Here is a 21,243-nt window from a genome sequence, read left to right on the forward strand (position 1 = left end):
CAGCTAAGGAAGACCACTTTCGGTGCCTAAAGGGAACCCTTCCTCTTCAGGCTTCGATCGAGCCTCCTCTTCAGACAAAAAGAGTCTTTCTCACGTCTCCTTCAGAGAAGATCCAGGAACCTCTTGAATCAAATCACGTTTGAGTTAACCATTAACTCATGAGATATTGATCAAGTCACTTCACCTTCTTGACTTTGGTTCACCCTTTTGTAAAATGAGGAGTTCTCTTTCAGTCCAAAAGTCTATGATGATACTCAGCCTTAAAATAGCAGTAAGAATGAAATTATTCTTATCTTTCAGGTTGCCGTTTTATATTTGGAGTGAATAAATCTATTCAGCTGAAGAGAACTGAGCATCTCTGACTTTGGATGCTCTGCAAAAGCATTTTGTGAATCAGTGACCCCCAAACTTTTCTCAACCCAACATACAAAGTCATGAAGCACATCCCCATAGCAACAGTGGCTCACCATGGTATTGACCACAAATGGGTTGAAAGAGTCAGATATCAAATGCAGAGAGAGATATGTGTGGGTGGAACACTGCTCAGATAATTCTGATATGTCCTTCTCATGCCATGTTGAGTATCACCATTACAGAATGAATTTACCTACTGAAACATATAGGCTAGGAAAAGTGTCAAAAGGAAGGAACTTCCAAGTGATCAGAATAGACCCTGACTAGGGATAAATCTACTCCAGAAAGCAGTCTTGAATGTGCCTTCTCAAATAAAGTCATTGCATAGCTTCTGGTACAGAAGAAGACTAAGATAAGAATAATGAACCAAATGAACCAAAAAAGGAGAATGTGAATGAGCAAGAATTTGATTTTTAAACTGTTAGTTTTTTATTAATTACAAAGTTAATACTGCTTGGTTTAACAAATCAAATAATACAGGAATGTGTAAAGAAAACCTTAGTAGGGGCCAGCCTGTTTGTGCAGTGGTTAAGTTCGCATGCTCCACACTAGTGGCCCACGGTTCATGGGTTCGGATCCCAGGCGCAGACCTACACACTGCTTGTCAAGCCATGCTGTGGCAGCCTCCCATATACAAAATAGAGGAAGAATGGCACAGATGTTAGGTCGGGGACAATCTTCCTCAAGCAAAACATAGAGGAAGATAGGCGACAGATGTTAGCTCAGGGACAATCTTCCTTACCAAGAAAAAAAAAAAGAAAACCTTAATAGCCTCCCCCTACACTTCTCCTCAGTCTACTTCACTGCAGGAAATATTTACAACGTGGGGTCTATATATCCACATAATTCTCTATGTTTACACAAACATACAGATTTGGTTTTGACAATAGGATAATATCCCAACATATTTACTTCAACTAGTTTTTGTGATTAAAAATATCATGGCTTTCTTTTCAGGTTACTATATGGTTAGAGATTGAGAGAGAGATGGAGGTAAAGACAGACGAGGAAAACAGAGGAAGAGAGATTATGGAATACAATATTTGGTGAACTATTGCCTACTTATTACTATTCAGGCCTTTTCAGCTTTTTTTAAATATAAAAAATATCACTTAAAGAAATATCGTTTTACATACATCCTATGTCCTTATACATCTTTCTTTTATTTTTATAACTTAGTGGCCCAAAAGTAGTATTGCTGGGTCAGAGGGTATGATAGTTTAAATTTTAATTTAAATAATGTCAGAATTCTTTCCCCTCACATTTTATGTTGGCATGCACTCTCACCTGCAGGGCTTGAGAGGAACCATTTTCCCCATCCCCCAGCAGTGGATGTAATGATTTTTCTCATTTTTGCTTACCTGAAGAGAGAAAATGCCATCAGCATTGTTGCCTACTTGTGATCTTTAATTAGCCATTTGCAATTAATTTTTTCTAAATTGTCTGTCTGTGCCCATTTTTTTTCTTTTTTTGTGAGGAAGGTCAGCCCTGAGCTAACATCCATGCTAACCCTCCTCTTTTTGCTGAGGAAGACCCTCTCTGAGCTAACATCTATTGCCAATCCTCCTCCTTTTCTTTTTCCCCAAAGCCCCAGTAGATAGTTGTATGCCATAGCCTCACATTCTTCTAGTTGCTGTTATGTGGGACACGGCCTCAGCATGGCGCAAGAAGCGATGCGTTGGTGCGTGCCCGGGATCTGAACCCGGGCCGCCAATAGCGGAGCATGCACACTTAACAGCTAAGCCACGGGCCGGCCTGTGCCCATTTTTATAAGTACCTTGTTCTTTCAATTTTAATTTGTGAGACATTTTTGTATATTGATCATATTTCTCATTTGTCTAAATTATTTACAAATATTTGAGAACTGAATTTTTTTTAAACTTTAAACAGTAAGACTTTCCATATGTGTACTTGTAATTCATAGTCCTGATATTTTTCTTAATCATATTGAAGATCATATTCATATGCAAATGAGCATTCACATAAGTTTGACCATTCAGCATCTCACCACCTGTAAATATGAGGATTATGTTATCTATTATGTGCTTGTACAAGTTTATAACACAAGTTTGAACAGAAATGTGATTTTTTTAACATGCAAATGTAACATATTGAAAATAGTTTCAAAATACTAACATCGTATCCAAGAAAAACATTAATAACTTGTTCATGCTCAGGTAGTTTATCTGTTATACCTATTTAATCAGAACGATATTCAACAAAGGGTACTTTCTTTTCCTTTCTTATTATTATTCTATTTTAATGCTCTACTTCAAGTTTCATCCCTCTTTCCTCCATTCTTCCTTCCTTTTTCCCTTACTTACTTGCTTCTTTTCTTCCTTCTTTTAACAGTGTTAGTCTATTTTAATGGCTATTTAAATTTCAGTTTCTTTCCTTTCTTCATTTTTTTCTGTCTTTCTTTCATTTTATGAATAAGGTAATAAACATCTCTTGAAAAGGAAAAGTAGCTAAGAATATATGTTCTTCTATCCTCTTAGAAAAAAGTATTCTTTTTGAATACTCAGGAAAAAAGTATTCAAAAGGTGGATAAGTGATGAAGACTTTAAGGTATCTTAAACACATTTGAGACACATAGATCAACTTGATGGAACATCATTTCATTGTTTTCCAAATGTAAGAGTTAAAGCAAGAGGTATTATTCCAGAGAAAAGAAAAAAAGATTAATGAGAGCAACAGCAATGATGAATTACATGTGCCTGCGATAAAGTCTGTTTGCAAAGAAGTATAGATCCCATCAATCTAATGAAGAAACATTAAAAAAGAATTCAAGGACCTGCTTTAAAAACATGAATTTTTCAAAGTTTTCTTCCATGGAATTTATTTTATCTCAGATTCTCATTCTTTATAAAATTATGAAATATTAGATACTCCTTCTCTTGACACGTTTTGATGACCTTGATAGAGGAATGATATTTATTATTATATTATTCAAAAAAGGAGAGATTTTTCACAGAGAGACTTCCATAGTATTCTTAGGTATCTATCATTATAGCAAAGTGACCCTAAAAATGTTATTACCATGGAACAAGACACAATATGGTAGACAAAAAGGAATCAAATGATATCTCAGTTAAGTGCAGGGACATGAATCAAGAGAAAAGTTGATCCTCTATACTATTGGTTATCACTGCAAGGATGACCAAATTATCAAATGAGGTCTCCATTGAGAAGGTAAATTGGTCATTCATCATTGCCATATTTTCTCTCCGATACATTAAAAAGAATTTAGCATCACTTGTAAAATTTTGCAGACATTTAGACAAGGGTTGTGATCCTTTATTAACTATAATGATACTAAGCATTTTTGTTGACATTAATTGAGAATTTACTATGTACCCAGCATGTAATGAATATATGAAATTTTCCAATCTTTTCCCTACCAAGGCCACTGAGAAGAATTCTCAATTAGTTCCTTTTATATGGAGGAGGGGCCTAATGGAATTGATAGAATTCCACATTCCAACACCACTTCAGGCTCATAGGAGGATGGGCTGGTCTAATGACGGAAAGCTGTAATTCCTGATTAATTGTGCTCCAAAAACTTGTGTTGAATGATACCTTGTAGAGCTAATTGGTCCTCTGCATTTTGCTAAAAATAAGAGGAACGCTCAGGAGTCTTCCTCAGCACCATCAATGTTGTGTAACTCAGGTATCAAGAAATAGAGAGTGAAAAAGAAAAGAAGAGAGGAGGCGGCTAGGGAAGAAAGAAGAGATCCATTTGAATTTTCTTGAAATTGCATCTGCTTTCCATTCAGTATCAGTACAAGTGCAGACCAGGCAATGAATACAGACAAGTCTGAAATGTTCAGTGCTGGTTGGTGAAATCCATTGAAAGACTGGGACATAGTTTCAAGGATTTCTTGACCAACGGTAAAGAGCTAACTGCATTGTTAGGGAGGGCAGGCAAGATGATAATGACTTTCTTGAAAAACCTGGAGGAAAAATTAAAGAATTAATTGAGATTCACAGACATATTTACTAGGGAAGAGCTAGAGGATTGTACTGTATGTATAACACCAGATAGATAGATATAGATAGATTATAGATGATAGATAGATAGATAGATAGATAGATAGATAGATAGATAGATAGATAGATAAATAGAAAGAAAGGATGTATGGTTAATTTAAAACCTATACTCCTGTCTACTCTGGCCCCATATACAAATTGACATCATTGTATATTTCTTAAATTTAGCCCTAATTCACTATCTTTATGAGGTTAATAAATTGCAACTTTTTAGTATCATGAAGACAGTTGACAGCTCTGTCAGAGGCTATTTTGGAAAGAATACAACCTAAGAGGCAATGCCGTAGACATAGAATTATTATACTGTCCTCTGCAAGAGATAGTCAGGCCTCCTTCTATAATTCTAGCATTTATTTGGATTTATCACAGCTGAAGGGCCTATTTTCAGACTTGAAGCTAGATCTTTCTTTTCCATTCTATATTGGCTTTTATCTTAGCTTTAAGAATAATTATAGTTTTGATGAAATATTATTACTTGCACAATTGTAACTTATACAAATTACGTCTATAATCCCCATGCAAAATCTTCCCTATATTTGTGACAAGCTTACTGGCAATAGTTATTTAGCTAGAGCTAAGCCCAATTTTCTATACATGGAAATATTTACTATATCATGAGATATTATGCAAAAATTATTACAGAGTTGAAAAGTAAAACTTTTTTTACTTTCATTTTGAAATAATTTTAGCCTACAGAAAAGTTTCAAATACAGTACAAAGAGTTGCTGTACACTTTAACTCGGCTTCCCTTAATGCTAACATCTTATATAACCACAGTACAATTATCAAAGTTGGGAAATTAACATTGATGCAATACTATTAACTAAATCCAGACCTTATTCAAAGTTCACCAATTTTTCACTACTGTCTTTCCTGACTTTCACAACCTTGACATTTTTAAAGAGTACTGGCTTGTTATTTTATTTTATTTGGGTTTGTTTGTTTTCTCATGATTAGATTGAGGTTATGTATATTGGCAAAAATACCACAGAAATAATAAAACCTTCTCAGCGCATTCTATCAGGAGGTACATGATGTTGATATGTCTTGTGACTGGTGATGTTAACCTTTGTCACTTGGCTAAGGTCATTTCTACCACGTCTCCACTGTAAAGTTACATTATATACTATAATTATGCTATAAATACTATCACTATTTTTTGCTGTTGTTGCTCAAATTTTTCCAGCTTGGCAATTGCAAGTTCATCTCAATACGTCCCATCTTTTATCTTTTTCAACACTTCCTTGTTTTCTGACACCACGAGATATTCCAAGCTTCTCAAATTTTTTTGCCCTGGTCCTGGAATCAAGCATTTCTCCAAGGAGCACTGGTTTCCATTATTGGAGAACGGACTTTAGAAACCAGAATCTCAGCACTAGGTGTGTTCCTTGCTACAGAGGGTTCACTGCTTCTGGGCACTTCCCACAGAGACTTAGGAAATATATGTATATATTCTAACCCACGCATACATACACCTCTACATTTAATTCTCTACCTATGCATCCAGCTACCTTGGATACTCCATGTAGGAGTTGACACTCTGACTTCTTTTTCCAATCCAGCACAGTTCTTTCAAGCCTCTCCTTTTCCCTTGTTTATAACATCTTTCTCTACCAGTGAGATACCTGGTTCTCATTTTCTATAATAAATGTGCTTATTTGTTCAATCCTACTATACACAAAGTATTTTCAGAATGATAACCCATACCCTTGCAAAGAAAAAATTTAATAACTAGAGTAGTGTACTGAAGTAGTTATGTTTTTCTTTAGTCTTACAGTATAGAGTCAAAATACTGTTTTCCAAAGATTTTAGATTAGTTCATTTCTTCCCAACTCTCTTTGGTGTGGTTATGTGTGGCAGTTGACCTAAAATTAAGGCCCAATATTACACGTTGCCTTGACATCTGGTAAAATTGGAGGGGGCTCAATTACCCTAATAGAAGTCCCTGCCTCGCTCCACTCCCGGGATAAGGTGGCCTCACCACACAGCCTCCTCGTCAAGGGAGCAGGTGCAGGGCCCGCTTGTCCCTGAGGAGTGAGTGTCAGTTCTCTGCCGGGCTGCAGAATTATTCAAACAAGTCAATCACATTCTCCCACGGGAACCAGGGGGCTCTATATGGATTTGTTAATTTCACTTTTTCCTAATTTTTATGGTATTGGTTGTTGTTAAAAGTTTCCTATTTTGGCAGGGTTTTCTGTTTGTTTGGTGGTGGGGAAAGGGCTGCAGAGACCTCTTTTTCTCATAGGATCCTGCATTTTCCTCTTTTGCTTCTTTCTTCCTTCACTACCCAATCCCTGAAGAGTGATCCTCTCTTCCTTTTCCTCGCCCAGAAGCTACATCTTTCAGAGACGCCCCTTTCATTCACACATGTTTTGTGGTCTCCTCTCTGTTGTTCACACCCAAGAGCTTTTCCAGTATTTTCAGACTTAGGTGGCCTGGTCTTCATACAATCATTGTAGATCAGCATTAGGTCCCTTGTCTAGTTTCTTTCTTCTGTCTTCTCTGCAGTGTTTCACGATTTGCCTTTGCTCACCCAAATTCCTAGAAGCAGGACAGGGGGCGGGCTCAGAAGAATGACAGATCATATGCTAGGATTTGGTGAGGTTTTTTTCTTTTTATTCACAGTGATTTGAAGTTTAGCATCCTCTGTCTTCAAGGTATTCTGAGGCGATGATTTCCATGTAACTTTATTTTTCCCTTTTTGTGTTATTATTGGGAGACAGATAACTAGGTACCTGCAGTTGCCTTCAGTCCTAAATCACCTTTTACAAAATTTCTAAAGTTACATGATTCTTTATAATTAATGTGTCAATTAATGTCACAAAATGTCAATTAATGTGCCAACAACTTAAAACTCCCATCTCTGTGTAACTCATTTTGGTGGGGGAGAATTTCTGCTAGTAAAGATTTTCCAGAGAAATTGATTCAGAAACTGCCTAGTGTAGACATACCTAAGAAAAAAAGTAGTAATATCCTGGATGGTTCGTCTACCCAGTTCTTCCTGCCAAACTTAAATATCAATCCTGCCTGACCATTTGGAGAAGAGAAAAGAGCTAAACAAGCACTGACTAAAAAGGATATCTTCTCATGCATCCATTACTTCTGTGTGTGCCTCTTAACACTCTGTTTCATGAAACACACAGAAATGAATATTAGAAGTAAGAATCCATGACAGTCACTGACATGCAATAAAAGGTGACTTGTTAACCTGTGTGAGCTTGCAGTAGAATTGTTTCAGGGCGGTAACTGTTCGTTTCCCAGAATCAAGGAGTCTGGTGATTTTGACAGATTTCCCCTTTTCCGATAGATCAGCTCCCCACTTGCAGGAGTGCTGGTGAAGGGGTGCGTTACCTTAGATTCGGGTTTGTCAGTAAAAGGGGCTCAGAAGGCCTCACTACTCTTTGACCTTTCGCGATGCAAGGCTGCTCTAATTTCAGCTTGCCGTGCAGTAAGCGCACGCAGCCTCCCTGGAAATGTCATTCAGCTTGCATTCCCTCCTGAAAACGATTTAAAAAATGATTTACATCCTTCGCACCTGTGCACATCTAACATCATGCAAACTATGGAACAATTTACAGATGTAGAAAATGTAACTCAAAAAGTCTCAAGTGCTGTTAACAATCTGGCTGAAAAGGAGCAGAGATGGGAGAGATTTATCAAAACCGAAAATTGATGACAGAAGTCAAGGATTCAAGAACCATCCAAATTATGCTGTTCCTAGCTTCTACTCACAAGTAGCTAATGGGAAAGGGTAAAGGTGAAGACTGGAAACCTTTGGGCATTGTTATTAGATCACTAGCAAAAAATGGCATCGTTACTGTACATCTTGATTATCTTATCAAAATTGTCCAATTTTTAGATTCCAACTAAATTAATGACACATTGGAAGAAATACTTATGCAATATTTTAAGTAATACAAGTGTCTCTAGGTCTCACACTTCAAGACCCTAAAACGAAACTTAGGACCAGTTTAGTCAAAGACTTACCAGCCAGTTATTCATCACTAGACTATGTGACACAGGAAAAAGAAAAGATTTTCTTAACCGAGTCAAAGAGGAGTTCATGGTTTAAGCACAGGGAGCAATTAAAATCTATGACTGATAGGCCAGGGCATCCAAATGACCAATGTACCTGCAACTTGATACACTATAGCGCATAAAAGATGACAACAACTTGTCATCTTAAGAATATTTTATGAGGCAGTTGGGTTCTGAAGGAATTATAGGAAGTTATAACACAGTCTCAGGAACTGTCATTTTCTGCTCTCACACTAAGCTTTGGAGGCCAGATCGACATTGCTGAGATGGCATAACACTAGAATGGACAGTTTATATGCACCGTTCAAGAAAAGTCTAGTAACATGAAAATTCTCAGTTAATAGGGAAGCATCATTCTGAATTGTTTTTCCAGTTCCTCTCGGTATTTTAATAGATTGTTCAGACCTGTTTTGTTTTCTTTTCTCCTGGAACCATTTCACTTCAAGGTAAGATGCTAGCCACTTATTCGTAAAGAGAATTGCATTTTAACTTATTTGTTACCAGACAAACTTATGAGAAAATGGAAGACGAAAGTGAACACTTTCGTTTGCAAGCTTGCTTAAGAAGAATTATATATTTCACCTACTTCACATCTTCCCCATTGCTCTCTTTCTGTTTTAAATGTATTCTTATAAAAATAAAACTTGATTTCATTATCTTATATGCTATATTTTTCAACTATAATCTCCTTCAGTTTACCTTTGAATGTCCAGTTTCTTACTCAGTGCTTAGGATATAGGAGATAATAACTATATATTAAATTCATGAATTTCTGAGAATTATGTCCTTTCTTTGGTAGAATACTATCAAAAAGACAAATACAATTTCTTACCACAAAAATGTGACACTTTTTTTCTTTTTTTTTGATGAGGAAGGTTAGCCCTGAGCTAATATCAATCCTCCTCTTTTTTGCTGAAGAAGATTGGCCCTGGGCTAACATCCATGCCCATCTTCCTCCACTTTATAGAGGATGCCACCACAGCATGGCTTTATGAGCAGTGCATAGGTCCGCACCCAGGATCTGAACCTGCGAACTCCAGGCCACCGAAGCAGAGCGTGCAAACTTCACCACTACGCCACTGGGCCAGCCTTGTGACACATTTTTGAACTCCTAGAAATAGAGAGTAGAAAAGTGGTTGCCATGTGCTAGGGGGTGGGGGAAATGGGGAGAGGTTGGTAAAATGGTAGAAACTTTCAGCTGTGAGATGAATGAGGTCTGAGGATCTGATATATAACTATAGCTGATAACACTGTATTGTATAACTGGAATTTGCTAAGAAAGTATAATTTAAATGTTCTCACTCCCCTAAAAAGGTAAATATGTGAGACGATCAACGTATTAATTAACTCCATGGGGGGAGTTATGTATATCAAATCATCATATTTTACATTTTTAATATCTTATAATTTTACTTGTCAATTATACCTCAATAAAACTGGCAAAATTTTTTTAAATGTGACATGCTTTTAATCAAAATTATAATATTGTGTTTGTTTTCTATACAACATTCTGTTTAATACATTTATTTATATCCTGTTTCACATTAAAATAGTTTAAGGCAAGATATTATTTTAGTGAAAAATAAGAATAAATACCACCTGCTGCTATAAACCATTAGTAGTTGCTGGAAACCAATAGAGATTGAAAAAAACCTGAAAAAAAAGGGTAAAGCAAACAAATCGAAATATTTAATAAATGTGTTGAGATTGGTATCAACAAGATTTATCAGTCTCTAAATGCTGAATATTTTGCATAAACTCAATGTTTAGTCTTAAAGATAAGAATTGTAGTTTTCAGTCTACTGACCTTACACATATTTTGATAAACTTAATGGTAAGTATTTCATGTTTTTTACAGTATTATAAATGTTAATTTTAATTTCAATTTCCAATTATTCATTGATATGTCATAGAAATATATTTTTTAAAATATTGACTTGTGTGACCTTCCTAAACTCATTATTTCTATGAGCTTTTCATAAATTACTTATGATTTCCAACATACACAATCATGTCATCTGTGAATAAAAGCTATTTTATTTGTCCTTTTCATTTTGTTTGCCTCTTATTCTTGCCTAATTGCACTAGCTAGGACTCCCAGTATAATGTTGAACACCTACCTTGCCTTGTTCTTGATTTTAGGGTGTGTAGTGGGTGAAATAGTGTCCTTCTAAAATTCATATCCACCTGGGACCTCAGATTATTATTTGGAAATAGGATCTTTGTATATGTAATAAGGTAAGGATGGAGATGAGATACACTGGATTAAGTTGGGCCCTAAGTCCAACGACAGTGACCTTATAGGAAACAGAAAATGACACACAGAGACACACACCAGGAAGCAAGCATGTGAAGATGGAGGTGGAGACTGGAGTAACGCTGCCCCAACCCAAGGGATGTTAAGTGCTACGGAAGCTGAGAGCCAAGAAGAACTTCTCCCTAAGCCTTCAGAGGGAGCATGGCCTTGCTGACATGCTGATTATAGGCTTCTACCTTTCAGAACTACGAGAGAATACATTTCTGTTGTTTTAAGCCATTAAGGTTGTAGTAATATGTTAGAGCAGCCTTAGAAAACTAAAGCAGGGTGGAACCATTTTGTCTTTTACCTTTAATTATGATGTGTGCTACCTGTTTTTCATAAATGTAGGGCCTGGGTCTTAAAAGGCAATATGCCAGAGAAAAGGCAAAAAGGTCTTGAGTTCAATCAGGGTGAGAGATGCCCCACAGAAGGGCACTCCCAGCTGAGTTAGCTAGCACAAAAACACAACTTGCAGAAAGTTATTGGCGATATTTTCCAGTCTTGGTCTCAGTTTCAGAAGAGCCGAGAGAATATTTAAAAGCATATGTCTCCTCTGACACAGAACAACCAAAACAATCATGAAATAGAACAAAGTTGGAGGACTTACATTCTCAATTTCAAAACTTACTACAAAGCTGCATTTATCATTACGGGGTGGTGCTGACACAAGGACAGACATATAGAACAATCGATTAGAATTGAGTCCAGAAATAAATTTGTACATTTATGTTAAACTTAATACTTTCAACAATGGCCAAGCCAATTCAATGGGGAATGAATAGTCTTTTCAACAAACGGTGCTTGGACAAGTGGATATCCACATGCCAAATAGTGAATTTGGAGCCCTACCTCATTCCATGTTTATAAAAATTAACTCAAAACAGATCAAAGATCTAGATGTAAAAGTTAAAACCATAAAACTCTTAGAAGGAAATATAGACGAAAACCTACAGGACCTTGGATTAGGCAACAGTTCTTTAGATATAACACCAAAAGCACAAACAGCAAAAGAAAATATAAACTAGACTTCATCAAAATTACAATTGGTCGTATGTCAAAGGACGCTATCAAGGAAGCGAAAAGATGTATAATGCGAGAAAGTATGTGCAAACCACATATCTGATAAAGATCCAATATCCAAAATATACAAAGAACTCTTACAATTCAACAACAAAAAGAGAGATAATTCAACTAAAAATTAAGCAAAGGGCTTGAATAGACATTTCTCCAAAGAAGATATACAAATGACCAACAAGCACATGAAAAGATGCTCAACATGGTTAGTAACTAGGGAAAAACAAATCATAACCACAATGAGATACCACTTCACATCCACTAGGATGGCTACTAAGAAAAAAGTAAAACAGAAAATAATGAATGCTAGCCAGAGTATGGAGAAACTGAAACTCTTATGCATTGCTGGTGGAAATGGAAATGGAAAATCGTGCAACCATTGTGGAAAACAGTTTGGGAGTTCCTCAAAAAGTCGAACATAACATTATTATATGACCCAGAAATTCCACTGCTCATTGTATACCCAAGAGAGTTAAAGTCATATGTTCACAAAATCTAGAATATGTATGTCCAGAGCAGCAATATTAATTCCAAAGTGGAAATAACCCAAAGGTTCATCAGCTGATGAATGGGTAAACAATATGTGGTATATCTATAACAATACAATGTTATTCAGCCATAAGAAGGAATGAAGTACTGGTATCTGCTACAACATGAATAAACTTTGAAAACATTATGCTAAATTAAAGAAGCCAGACACAAAAGGCCACAAATTGTATGATTCCATTTACGTGAAACATCCAGAACAGGCAAATCCATAGAGACAGAAAGTTGACGGGTGGTTGCCAGGGGATGGGAGATGGGCAGAATTGGGACTAACTGCTAATATGGACAGAGTTTCTTTCTGGAGTGATGGAAATGTTCTAAAATTAGATAGTGATGGGGCGGGCCCCGTGGCGTAGCGGTTAAGTGCTCACGCTCTGCTGCTGGCGACCCGGGTTCGGATCCCGGGCGCGCACCGATGCACCAGTTGTCAGGCCATGCTGTGGCGGCATCCCACATAAAGTGGAGGAAGATGAGCACGAGTGTTAGCTCAGGGCCGGTCTTCCTCAACAAAAAGAGGAGGATTGGCATGGACGTTAGCTCAGAGCTGATCTTCCTCACAAAAAAATAAATAAATAAATAAATAAAATAAAATTAGATAGTGATGATGAGCACACAACGTAATGAGTATACTAAAAATCACTGAAGTATTTTTTAAAAAATACATGTCTTCTTTGTGAATTTCTAATAGTATAATTTCATTTAGATATTTGGGGTCACAATTTATACTACTTGTATTCCACCAAAAAAAATAAAAATTTTAAATTAAATACATGTAATGTGTTAACTTTTATTGGACTTACTCTTCGACAGATGAAAATTATAAATTTTGTCTAAGTATTAATTTTGGCCAGAAAATTCAAAAGCATAAAGCTGAAAATGACATAAGAGGTATAAATATGTCTATTCATAGATGACATGATTCATTTTATATCTAAAGAATTCTTAGGAATTTATAGAAAAACCTATTAGAATTAATAAGTGAATAAAGCAAAGTAACTAAATATAGGACAATATAAAATTAAATAGTATTCCAATTATTCTGGAAACAAATATTTGGAAAATTAAATTAAATTATATATGCTATTTATGATAGCCTCAAAAAAATAAAATTCCTAGAAAAATAAATTTAACAAACAAATTGCAAGGTCACTCCACTAGATTAATGGAGGCCTGGTGGTATACTGGAAACCACTGTACTGGCTTTCTCAACTTCATGCTCAGTCACATCACATTGGTAACTAGAAATGAATCATGGTAGGAGTATTTACATCATAGAAATCAGCAAATGCTACCCACGAGAGTTGTGTATTCTAAAGAGCAGGTTATTAAACATTTATCAGTATACCACTGAGAATACACAAATAAATGAAGAGATATGCAAGTTCACAGGTTAGAAGATTCAAAGTTATTAATATGTTAATCATCAATAAATTGATTTATAGATTTAATGTCCATTCAAATCAAATTTCAAGCAGGTTTCCTTGGCAGAAAATAACAAAATTGTTCAAAAATAAATATAGAAATACAAAAGACCTAGATTAACCACAACAGAAGTATAAAAGAAGAATAAAATTGAAAGATTTCTAAGGGCACAAAATGCACTAACCATTTTTAAAAAGTGGTAAATTGGTCGTAATAAAAATAAAAAATACTCTGCTTTTCAAAAGACAATGTTAAGGAAATGAAAAGACAAGCCACTGTTGGGTGAAAATATGTATAATACGTATATCTAAGAGCAGAATAATATCAGAACATACAAAGAACGCCAATAATATGATGATGAAGTGGCAAATAACGCAATAAAAATGGGCAAATGATTTCAACAGGCACTTATCAAAATAAGATAAAAACAATGGCAATATGTACCGGAAAAGTTATGTAATGTTATTAGATATCAGAGAACCATAAATTAAAATCACCATAAAATAGAATATTAAATTACTTAGAATGGCTGCAATAAAATGTCCTGACAATACTAAGCGCTGAGAGATCGTGGAGCTCCCGACACTCTCAGAGATTACTTATGAGAATATAATATAAAATAGTACAGACATTTGGAAAACAATTAGGCAGTTTCTCACACAGTTAAATATTTACCTTACCTCTGACCCCACAATTTCACTCCTAACCATTTACCAAAGAGAAATACAAATATATATTCACAAAAATATGTCTCATGACATATTAAAACACAGGTGGATATGACATCAAAAAAAAGGAAGAAATATCTAAACATATTGTGAGGAAAATAACACAGAGAGGCAAAAAAAAAAATGAAATATATGAAAATGAGATGAAGAAACACAGAGGAAAAGATTAGAAGATCCAACATAGATCTCATGAGAGAGAGGCCTTATTAGAAGAAATAATGGCGGAGAATATTGCAAAACTGAGGAAAAACACCAATGAGCAGATTCAAGATTTCTGTGTCCTACACAGAAAACATAAAAAGAAGACCACCACCAGACAACGTGGCAAAAAGGCAGACGACCAGAAGCAAAGTCAATATGTAGAAGTAACCAGAGGAAATTGCAGTTTGACAGTCACTTAACTTTTTAATATCAACAATAGCAGCAAAAACGAGACACGAAACTTTCAAAGTGCTGAGAAAAGAGAGACTATGTTATTTTTATAACATTTCTAGACAAAATTAGAAAGAGTTCACCACCAGAAAACCTTCACTAGAGACACTTCTAAAGGAGGTACTTCAGGAAAACATCTCAGAAGGAAGGGGTAAGATTCAAGAACAAATAATAATGAGCAAAAATCACAATATTTATTTGGTTACATCCTAACAAACATTAACAACATAAAACAATACTGTATAATTTGTGGGGCAAAAAACAGCAAATAAACATTTGACCAACATAGCATGTAAATTGCGAGGAATTAAATGAGGTTAAAATGCTCTCAAATTTGTTTTATTCAGGAAGAGTGTAAAGATGGTAATTAATTTTAGATTTTGTAAAATGTATATCAAGATTTCTAGAACAACCACTAAAACATTAATAGACTAAATGATACTAGAATAATACACTAAAAGAAAATGTATAACTTCCAAATTAGTAATGAGAAGATGGACAAAATTTTTAAAATTTACCATGAACCAAGCCTCGATCTTTTCAGTTATAATAAAGGATTTGATATGGTAAATACTCTGTACTCATAGAAAGCAGCTAAAGCCTAAAACGTTCATATTAGGGAAAAAAAAGACTGAAAATAAATGACTTCAGCATTCACTTTAAGAAGCTGGAAAAAGAATAACAGACTATATTCAAATATAGCAGCTGGAAAGAAAAATAAAGAGCAACTTTTAGTGAAATAAAACACAACGGTATCCAAGAGTAAGTCGCCTGGTTGAATGCGGTTGCTCTGGTCAGAAGGCTGAGGAGGAGACAGTAAGCCAGGAAAGTGGTGAGTCCGGCCCAGCTGGGCAGCGGCCGTAGTCTACCCTCCACATCTCCCGCGTAGGTCATTTCTTGCTCCTATCCTCGCGGGCGGGAAACAGGACCCACACCGTGGGTGGCAGAAGGAAAGAAGGTTATGAGAGAGAACCAACAGAATCCGGAGGTGAATTTGAGATGATTTGCAGCGCCTCTGAGACCTACGATAAAGGAATGCTAGCGGCCAGCTGGGGACTACGCTTTTTCGTTTGCCTAGAAAAACAAACTGTTCCTGAAGGCCTTGCAGCAGCTCTGACTAGGGCATTGTGCATCGCCCATCTTTAACCAGGCTTTGGGCCGTGTGCTCTCAGCCGTTACTAACTGCTTGAAATATTTATAGTTTTACAGTGGTATTTTATGATGTATATGCTCCCACAGGCCTTGGTGAGTAGCATGGCTTACAAATTTATTGAATTTCAAAACAGATTTATATATTTCCTTTTGGCTATGCTTTCTTGGGCACTTACTCCTAAATCCACGCACAGAAGATGGTGCCCTGTCTGGAGGGGAACTTGCCAATCACTGCGCGCTAACGAGGGAAGTGAGAAACGGCAAAGCATTTCAAGCTGAGTGGAAATTTGTCTTCGGCTAAGTACATTTTTACAACTGAGAAGAGGAATGCTGAATGCTTGCTTATGAGTAGAGTGTGCTTGTAAATGAGATGCTTGCTTAATGCTACCTTGTAAATAGAGATGGAGACTCACAACTTATGCCCAACATATGGAAAAAGAATTCAAGTTGTGGAATATTATGCAAAATGCAGGCCTGTCAGTGGATAGCACATTATTATATTGTAATACATCCTAGAAGGTTGAATCAACATAGAAATTTATGAGTTTTCAGGAGCACTTGTTTGCAACCCCTCTTACTACCAAAAAAATCTCTCATTCGTGTACACATGTATGTATGTATGTATTCCTATATATTTATACATATACAGGCTTTTCAAAGTAACAAGGAATAAAACCATCTTTGTTGTTATGGTTAATGAAAGCCCTTATTATAGTTGATGTTTCTCTTCTCATAATAGAAGTATTTTTACATTACTTGAAATTTAAAAGTTATACTTTCTTCCACAATTTGGATAATTGGAACAACGAAATATAGAATTTTTTTTGCTTGGGTCTTTTTTTGGTCAGGCATTTGGTTATTACTTTTTTCTAGGAAAAAATGTTCCAGAGAATAGAAAATAATTAAATATACTTGGTCTCAGGTCTTTGAAAGTGTATCTGATATAGGCTCCTCTATACTCACAAATGCAGACTGAACTCACTGGAATGACAGCTTAGCTAAAGGGTTTGTACCTCAATTACCCATCAGGTAGGAATCCCAGAAACAGTGGGTTTAAAAAAATCCTTCTCGTTTCTCTCTGACATCTCCCTTTTGAAAGAGCCAGCATCAGTATTTTCAGTAGTTTTAAATTTATTGGGTTTTTGTGTGTGTGTGTGTGTGAGGAAGATCAGCCCTGAGCTAACATCCATGCCAATCTTCCTCTCTTTGCTGAGGAAAACTGGCCCTGAGCTAACATCTATTGCCTATCTTCCTCCTTTTTCCCCCTTTTGCTCCCCAAAGCCCCAGTAGATAGCTGTATGTTGTAGCTGCACATCCTGCTAGTTGCTGTACGTGGGACGCTGCCTCAGCATGGCCCGACAAGCGCTGCGTCGGTGCGCACCCGGGATCCGAACCCGGGACGCCAGTAGCGGAAGACCCACACCCAACCGCTAAGCCACGAGGCTGGCCCCAGTAGTTTTAAATTTAAACAAAAAATTTTTAAATGAATGGATCAAGTCATATATGAATGTCAATTATATCTTTGGAACAGGAAGACCTTTATAACTCACTCATTTCTGGGCAATCATGACATATGTTTTATTAAACATATGAAAGAAAGATAGAAATCACAGTTCAAGGGCAAATTTTCTATGGATTTAGAGTTTTATAAGTACATATTTTTTTCTTTTTTCCTATGAAAGTGCTATAAGACAGTGTATGTTTCAGAATTACTTTCTTTATAGTCATAGAGCAATAGAAGTTTAATCTGAAAAGGTACCAGCTATTTATTTCATTGTATATGTAGTTTTCTTTCTGGTGCCCACCTGAGAGGGATGTGATATTTACATGCCTGCAGCTATTGCGTGCTGTGTGTAGTTTTGTATGAGCATCTCTGGGCTTGGGGCTCTGATAGACCTCACTGTACTTTTATAACAAATTGAATAGATTTCTTTTGTTACATGACTCTGACTTCCGTTAGATCTCTATTCTACAACTCACGGACAAAAGAGAAGAGCATGTCTTCACCCTCAAAGCCTATCTTGGCAGCTCCTCAATTGACGTCTGGGGCACACCTGATAATTACCAACCAGCATATTAGATATTTTTTTTTTTAAGTTTTGCAGGATTTTGTTTCCAACTTTATTGAGATATAATTGACATATAACATTGTATATGTTTAAATGGACAATATGATGATTTGATATATGTACATATTGCAAAATGATTACCACAATAAGGTTAACACATCTATCACCTCACATAGTTACAATTTTCTGTGTGTGTGTGTGTGTGTGTGTGTGTGTGTATGTGTGTGTTGAGAACTTTTAAGATCTACTCTTTTAGCAGCTTTCGTGTATACAATACAGTATTATTAACTGTAGTCACCATGCTGAACATTACATCCCCAGGACTTATTCACCTTATAACTGGTGGTTTGTACCTTTTGACCCCTTTCACGCATTTTCCCCACCCACCACCTCCACCTCTGGCAACCACCAATCTACTCTCTGTTTCTACGAGTTCAGTTTTTTCAGATTTGACATATAGGTGAGATCATACAATATCTGTCTTTCTCTATCTGACTTATATCACTTAGCATAATGACCTTAAGATTCATCCATGCTGTTGCAAATTGCAGGATTTCCTTCTTTTTTAAAGCTGAATAACATTCTGCTGTGTGTACATACCACCTTTCCCTTATCCATTCATCCACTGATGGACACTTATGTTGTTTCCATATCTTGACTATTGTGAATAATGCTGCAATGAACACGGGAATGCAGATATCTCTTAGAGACAGTGACTTCATTTCCTTCAGATTGCTGGATCATATGGTAGTTCTATTTTTAATTTTTTGAGGAATCTCCATATGTTTTCCATAGTGGCTGCACCAATTTATATTCCCACCAGCAGTGAACAAATGTTCCCTTTCTCCACATCCTTGTTCACAGTTCTGAGGTCAGAAATCTGGCATGGTGCACCTGGGTTCTCAGCTCAAGGAATCACAAGACTGAAATCATGGTATCTGCCAGTTTGAACCCTCATTTGAGGGTTCTGGGGGAGAATCTGCTTCCAGGCTCATTCTTCTTCTTAGCAGAATTCAGTTCCTTGCAGTTGGAGGACTGAGCTCTTATTTCTTTACTCTATGTCAGCAGGAGCTGCTTTTAGTTCTTGGAGGCCACCTGCATTCCTTGCCATATGGCCCTCTCCAACTTCATGTCAGCAATAATGTGTCAAATTCTCCTAGTGTTTTGAATCTCTCCCCTTAGAGAGAGCCCAGTCCCTTTTATGGGCTCACACGATTAGTTCACGCTCACCCAAGATAAATTTCCTTTCATAAAGTCAACTGATTTGGGTCCTTAATTACATCTGCAAAATACCTTTACAACAGCTCCTAAATTAGGGCTTGATTAAATAACTAGTGTACAGAGGGCCATCTTAAAATTAATAACTGGAGATACTGGGGGCCATATTAGAATTCTGCCTGCCACACATATTTTTAAACATTTCCTTAACAGCTACGTTATTACTTCCAGAATCAGCTCATGCCATCTTTTGATAAACTCAAGGCTAACTCTTTTCTTGACTATGAACTCCTCAAAGGCAGCAAGCATGTTTTACTCAGTTTGGTATATCAGGAACTCAAACCAATCTTTGCACAATAAACGATAGTTTGATAGATACATAAAAACACATTTTTCAAAAAGAGTTTTTGCTTAGTTAGCTAAAAGGTCCATTTTGCAGCTCAAATCCATTCTGCCATTTGGATTCACAAAGAACAATGCTAATCTCTATTTCAAATATTTGAAATCATCTGATATTTTCCATCTTTGAGTTTTTTCATCTCCAGACCACACATCCTGATTTCATTAGTCTTTCATCAAAGCATGGTTTCCAGTCACCATTACCATTCTGTTAACATTTTCTTGGATGTTTTAATTTACTTTAATTTTAGTGCCTACAACTGGACACAATACCCTGCTTTTTGCACTACTATTGTGATTGTTTTGTTTGTATTTTAGCTTTATTAGTGCAGAGTACAATAGGGTTATTATCAGTTGAACTTGATCTCCATTCTTCTGTGAAGCAGTTCAAAAAGGCAATAATGTTTTTAGAAGTCATATAAAAAAGTTTGACTCATTAAGCCTATAATATACCATTTAGTTTACCTCAGATTTCTAAAAAATGTGCTACTCTGAATTATGGCCCCTCAAAAAGTAGATATTTTTAGATACAAAGTATATTGATTCTTATTAAATTTCATTGATTCAAATTAAATTTCATCATTAGATTTAGCCTCTCATTCAAATCCTTTAATATTTCTTGAGATCCTGGTTGTGGCCATTGAATGTATCATTTTACACCCTCTCTGTCTTTCTTTTCTCTTTAAAGGAGTTCGGAGCACGTCATCCCAAAATATGCCACTTTGACATATTGATTATCTTGAGTTAAAGGTGCTTGAGAAACATCAGGTGCAAGAAGGGCATTCTGGTCCTCCTTATTCTTCCTAAAAGCAAGAGATAAAACTCTCATGTGAAAAGTGCCCTGCCTGTGCCAGGAGGAAGGAAGACATTCTTATCACCAGAGACGGGGAATCAAGGCCAAGAAATCTGTACAAACAAACCTTGTCAAACCAACGTATCTTCCTCGTCACTTCTCCATAATATACTACCTCCAGCACAAACCATTTGTCTTACCAATTCTTCACAAATTTATTGTTTCTTTGTCTAGAAGAGATAAAAGCTTTCTGCTCTGGTCACTTCTTTGGTCATTTCCTGTGAAGGCTCCCATGTACATGTAAAAATTTAATAAATCTTGTATGGTTTTCTCCTGTTAATCTGTTTTATGTCAGTTTAATTCTTAGGCCCAACCAGCGACCCTAAGACGGTAAAGAAGAATTTTTCCTCCCCTACATCCTCATGACCCCGTTGTCTGCATGTCATATTCAATATATATCTCCTGCTTACTCACATATGCCGTTGACTAAAATGTGAATCCAAACAGGACCAAGGAAAACAGTGCTTTGGCCTCTGTGTTTGCATTGACTCAAGAAGCAGCAGTCAGATAGTTATTAATATTCTTGATTATGTTATTTCCCAACAGACA

This window comes from Ceratotherium simum, chromosome 15 (assembly GCF_057802395.1).
Source record: "Ceratotherium simum simum isolate JZ-2026a chromosome 15, ASM5780239v1, whole genome shotgun sequence".
In the NCBI taxonomy this organism is placed as follows: Eukaryota; Metazoa; Chordata; class Mammalia; order Perissodactyla; family Rhinocerotidae; genus Ceratotherium; species Ceratotherium simum.